General features: G+C 41.2%; 1 protein-coding gene across 4 annotated transcripts in view; it reads left to right on the top strand.

Annotated features, from left to right (window-relative positions):
• The first annotated feature begins 12,195 nt into the window (after positions 1-12,195).
• The window catches only part of GRM3 (glutamate metabotropic receptor 3), a 104,632-nt gene continuing 101,841 nt past the window's right edge, over positions 12,196-14,986 (top strand). For 3 of the 4 annotated variants that reach the window (XM_051795291.1, XM_051795293.1, XM_051795290.1), the window contains exon 1: positions 12,196-12,907. The gene's annotated coding sequence lies outside the window, so the exon portion shown is untranslated. Of the gene's footprint in view, positions 12,908-13,519; positions 13,717-14,986 lie in introns of those variants that run through there. The other variant, XM_051795292.1, reaches the window with a different exon arrangement.

Here is a 14,986-nt window from a genome sequence, read left to right as displayed (position 1 = left end):
ATTCTTTGAAGTGGTAAATCTTATCACAAAGCTGTAGCATTTTGCCATATTTCTCATGGTAACAACTTCACTTCCACAATAAAAAAAGGCAGTAAGTATGAAATTAGAAGGATTTGTTTAGGGGAGTGTGTGTAAACAAATATAAATAGGGTAGAATGTGGTCGTGCTGGATCTCACCTTTTCTAGGTTTGAGACAAGTGTAATTCCAGGGACAAAGAAATAAGTGAAGAATGCTTATTTAATAGAAAGTCACTTACTTTTGAAATTAATTGAGTTTTATTTTGCTGGTTTTTTTACACTTTTATCAGGAGCATCTCAGAGGTTTACAGTACCAATATCTGAGAGAAACACATTAGGAAATGGTGCAAGGGAAAGGCTGCAAAGTTCATTTTCCATGCAGTCACCTCCACTCTGTCTCATTCATGTGGTATCACAGATATGTATTTGACATAGTTATTTGACAAAGCTTTAACACTGTAAGAAATAACATATGCAGAATTTATTCACAAAAGCATGTTTTTACTCAAAGAATGGCTGTTAGCAACATTAAAATTTGAACAGGAATGTGTCAGTCAGAGAAAAACAGTATACAAAAATATTTGCTGCTATTTCTCTAAGGCTAATAAGACAAAAAAAAAATAAAAAATAAAAAGCATGTTATCTGTAGCTTTTATTTCCCATTTCAATGTTATTTCCTCATACTTGTTAAAGGAAAGCTTTCAGTCACACGGAAATAAGTTTTAGGTTTAGAGTAGGTAAGATTTTACAAATCCTAAAAAGACTTTTTTCTTCTTTCTCATCTCCTTTTTTTAATTAGCTTTACTAGTATATAATTAAATATTTGCAGGTCAGACTTTTCAACTTCCTGCTGGCACAAAAGGATTAAATACATGAGACTGAGTAGGATGCCACTCTATAAATCAAGGTGATCCTGGCGTGTCCGTTCCTCTGCTGCCCCAAGGCAAAAAAGCAGTGGGGATTTTCTTTATTCTTTTCTAATCCTCTCAGTTTCAGTAAGTGACAGTGTTAGTAACGCTGCAGAGGGAAGGAATGGTTCCGTGGCTGTGCTGTGGCTGTGAACTGCAGGGCTGGGCACCACTGTGCTGCTGAGGCTCTTTTTAGGGTTCAGACATAGACATCAATTATAGCATTTACAGTGGTATTCATCTGGTCAAATGCCCAGGGTGCAATTCTATGTGAGATAGCCCCAAAAACTCATTTTACAATTAGCAGAGGGAAACAGGCAGTTTAAGGATGTGAGTCATCTAACACCCTACATCTAAAAAGAGTTGTTGAAAACGGGTAAGATCAGTTCCACATCCTAAATTCAAACAAAGAGGTGAAAAAAAGTGTTGTTTCTCCCCATTGACTATGTAGTGATCCAAAAGTGGCTGTTCCACTGTTCCCATTTATGTCATAGGTGTTTCACACTCTTGGGGTCCAATTCTCTGTGACACAATTCACAGCTGGTGTGTCAACTGATTTTCAGACATTTTTCCTTCTGTCTCAGTTGCTTGGATCATAACCTATGGCAAACCAAATCTTTCCTTTGCCTGTCTCATCTGTTTCGTCAGTAGCAGATGTTTATCTAGACTAGCAGATTCAGGAAGTTAAAGTTATTTTGACAGTCACCCTTCTAGCATAGAGCTGTCTCAAGCACTTAGCAGTGTGTGTTTTTATGTTATATGCAGGTAATTGGTGTTTGTAATAAATCTGCCAGGCCTTCTGCAAGCACTTGGTGCTAGTTGTCTTTTGTCTCTAGTTGAACTATGCCAATAAGACCCACTGAGTTGAAACCAGAGGGAAGTATTTTCTCTGTAGATGTCCTCAAGCCTTTTTATTCATTACTATACACAGGCTTCCTTCGTGTCTGCCTAGGCTGAAGTAAAGAAAGTTAGTTGTAAGCTATGAAACCACCTAAGACAACTTCATCTTTCTACTGTAGTGCAGAAAAAGATATATATTGATCAGTCAAGTGTAATAGGTTAGGCATTTCACTTCCCAGCTCCTTTTTTGCTCTCATAAAAGCAATTCAGGAAATATGAAACACAGAGAGAAGGAAAAAGGGGTGTTTTACTGCTAGGGTAATATCTCTGACTCTCTTAATGTTGAGAAGTATGACCAGAAAGGTGAGGGAGTCAGGAATGAAATTGCCAGTCCAAGGAATGAGCATTCTTTTGAGTAGTGTCAGCAAAGTATTTCCCATTTACTTCTCTGCAGGACTTTCTACAGTAAGCATTGACAGCTGGGTAAGAACTGATGAAGTAAAACTGTGTTGTTGGACTGATGGAAGGGATAGCTGGAAGTGTACTTTGGGATTGCACTAAATTAAACTTAAGGGTCCTGGCATCTACCTCAAATTTGTACAAGCCACTTCAGATGCCATTCAAATAGCCACAGATAACCATACCTTCACAAATAGTTGGAAATTTCATCCTTAATATAATGCATTTACATTATTCCCCTTTCTGCAGTCAACTGCCTATTGGACTTAGAGATAGGATTTAGGCAATTGCTTTATGATCTATAAATCTTCAGTGTCATACATTAAGTGGAAAAGAATTTTGAGGTGAAATGTGCAAAAAAAAGCATAACTGCAAAAGCAATTTTTTTTCCTCTACTACATCAGAAGAAAGCTGCCAGAGTTAGAGGGTCAATAAATAGTCCAGGTATAGTAGAAGCACTGAAGGATGTTAAGGCTATAACAGGAAACACACATAATTTTTATGCATCAGTGTTCACCCTAGCTTTTCTTTACAGGTGACAATTCTGAGGATCTGTCTCAAATCCAGTTGTCAAGAGCAAAGACATATAAAATAAAATTATAAAATCAACGACAAAAACTTTCTAGACCCAAGTGATAAAAGGATTCAGAAACTGCTGATTTACTATCTTTTGTCTGTAACCTGTTTCTTAATTCAGCCCTGTTACCAAAGGAGTAGAATAAGTCAGGTGCTTAAAAACATTTTGGGGGTGATGAATAAATCTGTCATACCAGAAAGTTGCTAAGAAAACTAGCAAAGAATGGCCTTAACTAATGTGTGCAAAAATCTATTGGGAATAGGTTCTTGATATGGAAAAAGCTCTGCTGCACATGGCTGCAGGAGCACTTTGAAACCCCTAAGCAAACAGATTCAGGTGACCTGTGTTTGGATCTTTGCAACATTTATGACAAACATCCTCATAAAAGAGTCTCAAGGAAACTTAGCAAAGACAAGAGTAGGTAGAAGGTGGCTGAAAATAAGGAAGCAAAGGGTAGAGATTCATGTTCAGTTTTCATTATGAAGAGCCCCCCTGTGAGTTTCCAAAATGTCTGTTCTGGGACTGATACTGATTAAGATAGTCTGGAAAGACTGGAAAATGATTGACTAATGAGATATGAGACTGTCACTTATATAGAGAGATATTCAGAGTAGTAAAAAGTCAAACTAGCAGCTACAAGGCACAAAAGGATCTCACAATATCAACTGACTGGACAATAAAATAGCAGATTAAAGTGACTATTGATGAATGTGAAAAACTGCAGATGAGACACAAAATAACTCGAGCTCTGTCTATGGTACAATTGATCCTAAATTAACTATTACTCCTTATGATAGTTTCTCTGAAAATGCCAGCTCAGCTGTCAGAATGACAAAGAAAATGTTAGAAATATTTTAGGAAGGAAGAGCGAAAAAAAGAAAAAATAATTAAAAGCAATATCCTCATTATGATACAATAGGTATTTCTCCCACGCCTTGAGGGGTCATGGTGCTGTGCTGATCTCAGAAAAAGGACTATGAAGCTAGAAAAAGAATACAGAAGGGCAAAAATGTGGTCAGAAGCAAATCATGGGAAAAGAAAACTGAATAGCCTGGAATTTTTCATCTTTATGCAGGGGAGGGATAAGACAAATGTCTAAAGCCATGAATAATGTGAAGAGGATGAGGAAGGAAAAAGTATTTGTGGTTTCCCAGAATACAGATCAGGGTTCTTGCTGAGGCAGGCTTAAAATGAAAAAAAATGGAAGTGCTTTTCACACACGGCCTGTTTTGGTGAGGGAAATCCCCACAGCAGGGTTTTGTAAAGGCAAACAGAATAATGGGATCAAAAGAAGATTAAAGTCCCTAAAGCATAGGTTGCCGGAAGCCATAAGTGGTATATCAAGAGAAAAATGTTCTACTTTTTCCAGTCTCCAGGTTTTTCTAAGCATATGCTACTGACCAGGATTAGACAGAAAATACTGTCCTGAATGGACATTTGATGTGATCACAAAACACTGTTCTTAGGAAACTATTTCTGTACCCAGGCCAGGGTCTGATAACTGTCACCACATGAGGTGCTTCTTCCATACCGTAAGAAAGCTACCAGGGGACAATCCATCTAGGATCTGTGCTCAGGGAATCTTTTCCCTTTTCTTTTCTTTTCTTTTCTTTTCTTTTCTTTTCTTTTCTTTTCTTTTCTTTTCTTTTCTTTTCTTTTCTTTTCTTTTCTTTTCTTTTCTTTTCTTTTCTTTTCTTTTCTTTTCTTTTCTTTTCTTTTCTTTTCTTTTCTTTTCTTTTCTTTTCTTTTCTTTTCTTTTCTTTTCTTTTCTTTTCTTTTCTTTTCTTTTCTTTTCTTTTCTTTTCTTTTCTTTTCTTTTCTTTTCTTTTCTTTTCTTCTCTTCTCTTCTCTTCTCTTCTCTTCTTTTCTTTTCTTTTCTTTTCTTTTCTTTTCTTTTCTTTTCTTTTCTTTTCTTTTCTTTTCTTTTCTTTTCTTTTCTTTTCTTTTCTTTTCTTTTCTTTTCTTTTCTTTTCTTTTCTTTTCTTTTCTTTTCTTTTCTTTTCTTTTCTTTTCTTTTCTTTTCTTTTCTTTTCTTTTCTTTTCTTTTCTTTTCTTTTCTTTTTTCTCTTTTCTTCTCTTCTTTTCTCTTTTCTTCTCTTGTCTTCTTCTTTTTTCTCTTCCCTTCTTTTCTTTTCCAAAAGCCTTTTGTCACAGTAGGCCAAAATCAGACCTTTTAGAAGTGAAACCCACTAACATAGGGCCATACTATAGTGAGAGGATTTGATGTTGGTTGCCTTTTATTATTTAGAAAATTAAGAGGATTTTACTTTCATTAAGTCTTTGGAAAATTAGGATGTGTAAATGGCTATTGTCCATAGTCAGACTATCTAGTACTGATGCACATAAGAGCCAACAATGGTAGGTTCCTCCAATAGGAAGACTGAGCAAAGTCCACCATCTCTGTCAAGTATCTGCAGGGGATCTCAGCCTCCCCTTGTTTGGGAAGAAGGGAGAAAGACCCACAGAGGTATGTCCTTATAAAGTTTGAAAATAACACATATTTGGCAAAGACACTGTATAAGAGACAAATACAAATAAAAGGGCAAGACACTTCATGCCCTAACCTGTCATAGAACTCATGAAATTGGCTTTGTAGAGTGGAGGTGTCAGTAACCTTTCGATAATGTGTGACTATTACCTCAGTAATGTTAATTGGTATTCTAAACCAAAGTCTCTATTTTTATTTAATACCAAGTTATTGCTAAAACTCAGGGATTAATATCAAGCAGTACTCAAATACTGAGCATTTCCCATCATGAAGCCCAGATTATGATGGCTTGCACCTTTGCCAAAATTTAGTTGTTGATATGGACTTTTCCATGTTGATCCTCTGTCTCTGTGCAGAATTTTATATAAAAAGATTTAGTTGAGAAAACATTGTTCTCCCAGTCAGACTCTAGGACCTGATAAAACCCAACAACTGGGAGCACAAACTTAAAATATGGTGAGTGACAGACATTGTTTCAAGGTATAATGTAAACTATACTGAAAATGTATAGCTCCTAAATGTGAAAAAAACAAGTACTCAGCAGTCACTAACATTTTCAGGTTTTAATGCCAGTGTCCTGTCTGTGAAACGGAAAGCCAGAATACCACCCATTACCTCAGGAATGGAGTAAAACTAAATGAAAAAAAGACGTTTGCAAAACACTTGAATGTTTTTCTGAAAAGAAATGGACCCTCTAAGGAAGGGTAAGAGTGCACAGTATACAAGGTGCAAGGCAGAGTCACTGAGCAGTTCAGGGAAATCAAACTATTGACAAAGCCCTATTTCTTAAAGGTGCTGAATGTGTCAGGATTTTCTGGAAGAGAAAAAAAGACAGTGTTAAACCAATTAAAGAGTGTATCAACATGCACAAGGGACCTGAATTAAGATTCCACTATCAATGCTAGTTCTCGTTGCTTTGAAACTTCTTAACCACATCTGCTGGTGTGCAATTTAAATAGAGCCAGCTGAAGAAAAACATACAGCTCTCTAAATTCACCTGTATTTCCTGACCTTTCTTAAATTAGAGAGGACATCATCATTCGGGGGGGAGGAAGCAGTATTCAATAAAAGGCTTTTAAACAGACCAAGTGCTATTTTTGTCACTATCTGCTCAATTATATTTTGTGCTAGTAGCAGTTTTCCAAGCACAGGTATGTCTTCCTTTGTGGAAAATGGTCTGCCTTTGTTAAGAGAAAGTCAAAATCCTTAGCTTAGGACAGATTTGGGTCTCTTGCTTTTTTTGTTCCAGTCTCATTTCCAAGAACTTCATTCCTTTTATTTCAGCTTTCTAATTCTGGATTCACTATTCCTTCCAGGGGTGCTAATAAAATTAAATGGTAGAGAAAAAGATTAAAAAAAAAAAAAACCAACAACAAAATCCAAAACGCCAACAACAAAAATCCAAGCCAAGATAAAATCTAGATTCTATTTCAGAAGACAAATACAATAAACTTCCTGTTTATAAATTTATCCATTCATTTTTAACTAGTGGCAAAGCAGAATCTCAGCAGGACATTGAGAAAGTAGTATATCCAGATGGTTTCTCAGTGTGAAAGATTTCTGAAATACACTCACTGACATAATAAAGACAGGGTTTTCAGGCTTGCAAAGCAGTGGCATAGAGGCTGTGAGTAAATTTATTTCACAGGAAGCCCATATCTTGAGCTAATGGGAAAATGTAGGTCTTTTACGTTGCTCTGTATGTGGTAAGTCATAGATATGATAGGATTATAAAAGAAATGGATCTGTATGCCACAGCTCTTGACAGCACTCTGCTACATTTCTTGGCCTGTGCCCTAATTCAGAGTCCCAAGCAATCCCTTCGATGAGCCAGTCAAGCTTTAAGTGGTTCACAGCTTGACTGTGTTGCATCACCTCCCCCAGGGGCAAGGCAAACTTGTCAATAACTCCTAAGCACCTTAAACAAAATATGTAAATGCAGTAATTCCTTCGATGGAGGAAGGGAAAGTGTTTCGAAAGAGAAGAAACATTGTTAGGGGATTTTCAAGGGGGAGGGAGGAGTAGTTTGAAGAAGCCAGACTGCTAGCAGCTCAAACTCTAAAAAAGAGAATAATAATGCACAGAAACATAAAGGTGACTTAAGTCAAAAGCAAAATGTGTAAGTGATTCTGGTATTGGTACCCAATTATTCACACTGTAAGAAAAAGGTATGACAGCCAGGATTTTTTAGAATAGGGTCATCTGCTTGTATTTATTTAAATATGGCAGAGACTGAAATGTGCTACTGTGTCATGCCCTGTCCCCTTATGAGGAGGACTCCTGGGCCTCCTGGGAAAGGGCTGGAGTCCCTTAAAAGAAAATATCACCTCCTTTATCAGAGACTTAGGGAGGATGGAGTGAGAAGATGCAGAGGAACGGTGGACCTTGGACCCAGAGTCATGAGCAATGGAAACCGGAGGCAATTTAAGGAGTACTGCATGTATCAGGCATACATCAGGCAGAGCCTGTGATATGCTCATCCCTGCACTTACACAAACTGCAGTAGGATTTTGGCTAGGGAAGGTTTGAGGAGTGCAAGTGAAATATGTATACTTGTATATCTTGCAGGGACCTTGATGGATCCCTACTACTCATGTATTTTTATGAAGGAGCCGCATTTGGACAACATCTGGATGTCATGTGTGTCCCCAGCAGTATGTTGGGAAACCTGAACTCTGAGAAGGGAGCAGAGGTGGAAAGAGGGCAGCTGGTTCCCAGAGTGAAGTCAGACCTTTTTGCCTGTTGTAGCTGATGAACAACAGCTGCTGGGTTTTTTCCAGAAAAGAGGTTTCTTTGCTGAGAAGGGGCAAGGAGACCTTGGGGTTAACTGGAGACATGGCCAACATGGCCAGCTGTCTAAAGAGTGAAAAGGAAGAAGGTGAAAAAGGTCAAGGGAAACTGAAGGAAACTGGAAAATTGGCTGGAGGGAAGCTGAGGAGAAGAGGCAGGTAAAGACACTGATGGACATGGGAGGTGGGGGCAGAAGGGAGGATGCTGCTGCATGTGCACAGACCATGTTGAATTCTGTCTTTCTTCCAGACCATACCACATGAAACCCAGGTTTTTGTTGTGTTTAGCCTTGTAGTCAGAGTTGCCAGTGTCCCTGTGCATGAGAAAGGCCCAGAATGCACAAAATGCCTGAGTGTGTCATGGCATATTCTTCATGTTGGTGCTAGGTCAGTATCTCTTCAGTCAGCTGGAAAACCCATCACAGGACATCTGACAGAAAATAACAATGTCACTGAAGGCCCAAGGGGTGCCACATGACTCAGCCATAAGAGGATCAACATTGTTATTGTACATGGGGACTTTTTGCACTCTATGTATTGACCTAAAATCTCTTAGAAACCACTTAACAATAAGAAAAGAAGACATTCCATTTTGATGCTGAGCTTCATGATGAAGTTAATCAGCCATTAGTGTTGTTAAGAGAAAAGAAAGTGTGTCTTTTTGTTACACTTTCTATCCCCTGCCCAGCTGAGGAGGGGAACAGTAGAGGGGCTTTGGTGGGCACCTGGTGTCCAGCCAGAGCCAACCCACCATAACAGTGCACAGTTTTCCATAACAATCCATGAGGTCCTTGAGTATGACAGAGGGACACCCCTTACAGTCTTCACAGTGTGGACCTTCCCTAGGAATGACTATGTTGCTCTGAAAGCTGTGTGCCATTGGGCACACACTCCTTTGGAGTATGTCAGTGTCACCTGCAATTGGCAGGTGGGGATGAGCCAGACAATGTGGGGTTTTGTAAATCTCCGCATCAGCCACTATGAACCTTTTGTCTTCGTGTCTCCAAACACAGAGAATGACCTGGCCATAGTGTTAAGGAGACACATCTAGACCCCGTGAGTACTCAAAAATGGGAAATTAGCCTCATTCCATCTAATTGGTGTTTTGCACCCTGAGATTGGTAGACTTCCAGGAGAACATGATATCATCTCTAGGTGAAACATGGTAGGATTGCTTCTGGAGTGATGACCACAACTGTTAGTGCAGGGAAACTGCCGCAGAATGGGATCATGCCACTCACAGAGGAAGAAGCTGCAGAGCTGCTGGAAATCAGGTGGCAGGGAGCAATTTGCCAGAAAAAAATCATTGATCCATGGCCCTATTCCTGTCCATTTCTGTAAGGTCCTCAGGAAAGGAGGAAAGACCATAAGCTTCATGAATTATTCAGGTAGTGTAGGTCCAATTCATAGATCACTCACTGGCTGTACATGCACATTTGCAATTTTTCTAAAGCATCACTTTAGGCTTTAATCAGCAAATGAGTGTGTCTCAAAACAGCTGCTTATAGCAAGTTAGGGAACCCTACAAAGTGTTTTGCTGGAACAGTATCTTGCCATCAAATGTAAGATTGGAAAGTTCCCACGCATACAGTCTTGAAGCTCATGCTAAAATTCTGTGTAAGGAAAAGATACACATCTGTTTACTTGTGGTGGTAAGCTTCCTAATTAATCACAAAACAAATTCTTCAGCTCATCAAAGCTTTCTACAAACTCCGTTTGGTGTCATGTGGGAACTCAATTTGAAAGGAAACAATGTCTTAACTAACTATAACTATTATTTAGCTAATAGAGAATTCAGAAAGGCAAAATATTCCTATTTCAAAAACTTTGAATGCTGCTTTACCTCCTTTGTGTCACAGGCAGAAAATAAATAAATACATTTTGTATTTAAAACTCCTTATTTGGATCCAGGTCAAAGACATTGAGGGCTGTCCTCTGGCAGAACTTACACAGCCTGATCGCTGTGCCTAACCCAGGGTACATCCACAGTCAAGTGTAGTGTGAGGTGCTCAATTTAATCTCAAGTAAATGATTTCCCTAGTAGCACCCAAACACAGCTTAGCACGAGGTTTCACTGAGATCTTTGGGTTGCCCTGCATTGTAACACTGTGAGTACCTGTAAGTCTCAACATTATGCTCAGTACTTGACTGCATATTCTACCCTGGCAGAAAGCGGGAACAAAACCCTTGTGACTTTGCCTACAGCTTGTTTGCCTGTTCAGGTTTATTTTCCTGCTCCTCACTAGCTATGAATCAGGTGTAAATGCAAGTAGTAGCAGTGTTATCAGACACTGCACAGCAGCAGGCATGGAAAGAGTACCATCGGTTCCAAGGATGTTTCTTGAAGCAAAGACATGAATGACTGGGTCACCTCCTTGCCTCTAAGTGACCTGCAGCAAATCATACAATACATCTCAGCCAAATTCCACTTGGCACCTGTGGTGGCCAATTTCATACACAGTGGGTTTTATGTCCTACCCAATGAAAAAGTTACTTTCATACTCACTTTGAGCTATGATTGCTATGTACAAAGCAATGCGGGATCAGATCCTTCTTTCCACTAGTCTTTCCTGGCAAGCAGCCTGCAAAACTGTCCAAATAATTATATTCCAACCTATTTGTCAAATTGTGCTATGATTTGAAAGACATGGTTCTGATTTCCTATTCGTTCCTTTTTACCCTGATGTTAATGTAATGTCCCATGCACATTTTATTCCAATTTACATTAAGGTTAAACCTGAGAGAAACTGATCTCTTTCATTTGGCTCCCTGTTTACCTTTAGCTCTTAATGGCACAGTTTAACATGCACATCTTAGCAAATGTCCTTGGCTTACAGGAAAGAAAAACCTCATACAATTAGCCAAGTAGCTCAAATGTAATGGTTAGATCACAAAAGTAAACAGATGTTAAATAACTTAACATAAAATATTACGAAGCAGAAACAGATTATTTTATTTCCTTTTACTTTGGCTTAATTCCTTACTGGAACCATGGCTGCTGAAACAATAGTGGCCCCATGTGAGCTGCTGGATTGCAGCTCCTGACTGCAGTGTCCCTTTCCTTGCTTTACCAGAGCACTACTGGGGAGTCAAGTCCAAAGGTGGGGGGGAAGCATTCAGGGAGAAGTGGACAATGGCCTTCTCCCTGCTGAATACTGAGAAATTACAGTGTCCCAGCTGGAGTTATGGTGGAAAGGTATTGGGATTTTACGCACACCCTCTCCATACTAAACTCAACCAGCAGGAAGCAGCTTCTCACTGTCCCCCCATAGCAGAGAATGAGCAATGAAGCCACATATAATACCAGCAGCCCCATGCAGCACAGCTTAAACTGACCCCCTCTGAATTCAACGCATCCATCCTCACTGACTGTTACATCTCACTCACCTCACCATGTTTAATTCTCTCTTTAGGACCACAACCTTCTGTTAACACTCCAGGTGATGCAAACCTTTGGTTTCAAACATTTGTAACACAAAAAGTAGCTTTCTTTTCCTTTTGCATCCAGCTTTGCTGCATTCTAGAGTGATCTTTTCTCAGTAACTATTTTTCTTCTTTCTTCCCATATAGGAGAGTTAGAACATAGAGAGATAATGTAGAGATTATAGATAATACATATACATCTATCTGTATATACAAATACATATTCGTTTAAACATATATGCATATATTTGTATATTTTCTTTCTATCTATCTATTTATCTATTCATCTACCTATCCATCCATCCATCCACTCATATATACATACATACACCGACACATTCTTTTTCTAGGAGATGTAAAGCAGAAACAAATTGGTCAAGTCAGCTGGAAGGGAGACAGCAGGAGGACGGTGATACAACGCCCTGAACCGCCTCGGCTCTCCCCGCTGCTCCGTATTCCCCTTGCCCGCTCCCGGCTTTTTGAGGATGCGACAAGTCGCAGTGCCGGGGCGCAGCATCCTCGAAGGGGCGTGTGTGTGTCCTCCCCCCGCCACCGCGGCCCCGTCCAATCAGGGCGCTAGAGGAGGGATGCTCGGGGCAGGGATGCAGGGTTGCCAGGCGACAGCAGCGTCCCCGTGTCCCGTCCCCCCCCATCACCCCTGTCCTCCCCCCCGGGACCGGGCTGCGCTCCTGCCCTCGCTGCCGGCGCAGTTAAACAACCGCGGGGAGCCCCGCAGCATGGGGCTCTCCTCCCTCCGAGGGCTCCTGCCACAATCCCGCTCCCGGCCGTGCCAGGAGCGATAGCCAGCTCCACAGTGAGAACTAGGAGCGCAGTCAACTAATAAATGGTAGGGATAAGGCGCAGCCTGCCCCTCCGCGCAGCCTAGTGCCGGGGGAGGCGGTCTGCGAACGCCAGCAGCTCCCACTCCCTGTCTTTGTAACTCTAGGTCGCCTCCTAATTTAAAGCTTTGCGACAATCCCCTTTGCCCAGAAAGGAGAGGAAATCTAGAAAGATGTCAGGCTGCGAAAAGGGACCCCAATTCACAGCGCCGGTCCCAGGCGCTGCCTGGCCAAGCAGAGCCAAAGTTGGTCAGAGGAACGGGAAGCGGGTGCTCCAGAGGAGAGGGGAAAGGAAGGGGATCATCGCTTGGTGATCGCAATCTCTCTGTCCCGTTGCCCCCGCTCCTCTTCTCCTTCCCTCACAGCCTTACCTCTGACCGCTTGATGAGTTTCCATCGGGATCAAATCCAAGGCGAGGGGGAGAAAGGGTGATTGTTCCCAGAGGAAGCAGCTCGCACAAGTTTGGGGGGTGAGACTCCCCTGTGGATGTTTAACGAGCACATCGGGAGGCCCGCGATGTCCGGGAGCAGCTGGAGACCCTCGCCAGGATCTACCCTCATTGCACGGTAAGGAGCTGGGCACCGGTATCCGGCGTCCTGGTCCCTGCATCCCACATCCTGATCTCTGCATCCTGCGTCTCAGATTCGTGCATCCCGGTCCTCACATCCCCGTATTCCACATCCCGGTCCTTTCATATCAACCCTTCCATCCCACACCCTGCAGCCTTGATCCCTGCATCCCGGGTCCCTGCAACCCACTCCCGCCCCATCCTGCCCTCCGGGCTGGATGTAGCCGCTGCCCGGGGGGTTGCGGATTTTGCAGCCGGGAAAAAGTTTAGAGTGGCGGATTGCGAAGACGTTTACTGATGGGATTGAGGGGCCAGGAGAAAGGGGGAAGGGGGGAGGGGGACAAGGGTTTTCACACCTGCAGAGGACAGGTAGGGTACAGGGGGATCCCTGTAGTCCCACAGCTGAGGGGGCATGGGGAGGTGAAGGGAGCGTGCAGAAAGGAGCTGTGTCCAGATGTTGCCCAGAGGTTCCTGTTCCTGCAGACTTTGGGGGTGAAGTGGCGAGATCTTAAGCTTGCCATCCTATACTCTTCCTTAAGCTGGGATGGAAAGTGCCAAGGCAGCATCTGGGAGAGCCGTGCTGGGTGCCCAGCTCATCTCCCTGGATCTGCTGTTGGGAGAGAGCGAGAGAGAGGTGGGGAACGTTAAAGAAATTGGAAGTGCTTTGCTCCTCTGGGAATATCTCCCCTGAAGGGACCTGACTCACTCCAGGATCCTAAAATTGGAATGCTTCAAAAAGGAAGGAGAAATTAGCAGAGCCAGTGTAAACTCTCCCTCACACACATGCCCGTATATCTGTCTGTCCATGTGAGTATGCAGCCAGCTGTGTAGGTATATGTGTGTGCTTATGGAGCTGTCTGTGTCTGTGCATGTGCCTTGCCTATGTCCCCGTGTCTCTGGGTGTGTGGGTGTGTATATCCATGCTTATGTGTTTGCTCGGATGCATGTGGATGTATTATATGTACAGATTCATAGGATTGTGCTTCTATTCCTAGATGGTGTTTATCTAACCCTCTGTAGACCTAGAGGTGTGTGGGTACTTACCTTCCATCTCTCTGTGTGCCAGGCACACATGTCTGCCAAAATACACATGTGGGTGTGAGAAAGTATGTTTCTATGCCAGTGTATAGGTAGGATTTGGAGGGTGTGTTGGATTTTGAGGGCTTTATCCTCCCAGGTTATTGTAGTGTTTCAGTATTTCAATGAATCATTTTATGTATCCACCTCTGTATTTCAGCAATCTTGGTAAAACCCAAGCAATTCTTGAAAAACTAGGCATCGCACCAATACTGCACTGAACTGAACTAAGGGTTTGCTGGTAGTTTGTGAGTTCCTTGGTTTTTTCCCAGTTTATGCCACCTGCTGAAGATTATTTTAGTTATTTCCTTTAATCATTAATTATATCGGCTTTAAAAAAAATCTCAATTGGAAAACTGTAAAACAGAACAGCCTGGGACACAGACTGGTACCTATTTCAACTTGCATAAGTATAGGTCTCACGTTGATTAAATATGCATGAAAACAATTTGAAAAGCACACAACCCCCCCGATGCAATACATATTTTAGGAAAATTACTTTTTTCATTTTCTTCAAATGCACCTAAATCATGATGACTTCTTCTGCTCTTATTTATGTTGATAAATGTATTACGATAAAATGCAGCTCCTCAGTTATATTGGACAAAATTACATATTAAGTTACTTTTATTCACAATTAAGGTTATATTGGGGAAAATTGCACATTAACTACTTTTATTCACAATTAACGTAATAGAAAAATTGTACTTTTGTGATGTTCATCCTTTGAGTGAAATCGGCAACAATTCATGCAAATCCTTCTTAATGAACTGATTATTTGAAGAGCAATGCAAGTTAATTTGTGCTTCACTAGAATATATCATACTTCAATTTCTGTGGCTTTTTTCTTGGGTTGTTTTGTTTGGTTGGTTTTGGACTTTGGGTTTTTTTTAAGACTGATGCTGTCCACTGCAATTCTCATTATTTCCAGAGCCCTGCATTATATATAAAAAATAAAACTTCAAAATAGAAAATCCACCAATTGCTTTACTGTTCTATA

The sequence above is a fragment of the Manacus candei genome, unplaced genomic scaffold (genome assembly GCF_025592945.1).
Source record: "Manacus candei isolate 608988 ecotype Guabito, Panama unplaced genomic scaffold, ASM2559294v1 h1tg000042l, whole genome shotgun sequence".
In the NCBI taxonomy this organism is placed as follows: Eukaryota; Metazoa; Chordata; class Aves; order Passeriformes; family Pipridae; genus Manacus; species Manacus candei.
This window is presented reverse-complemented; position numbering and strand designations above follow the sequence as displayed.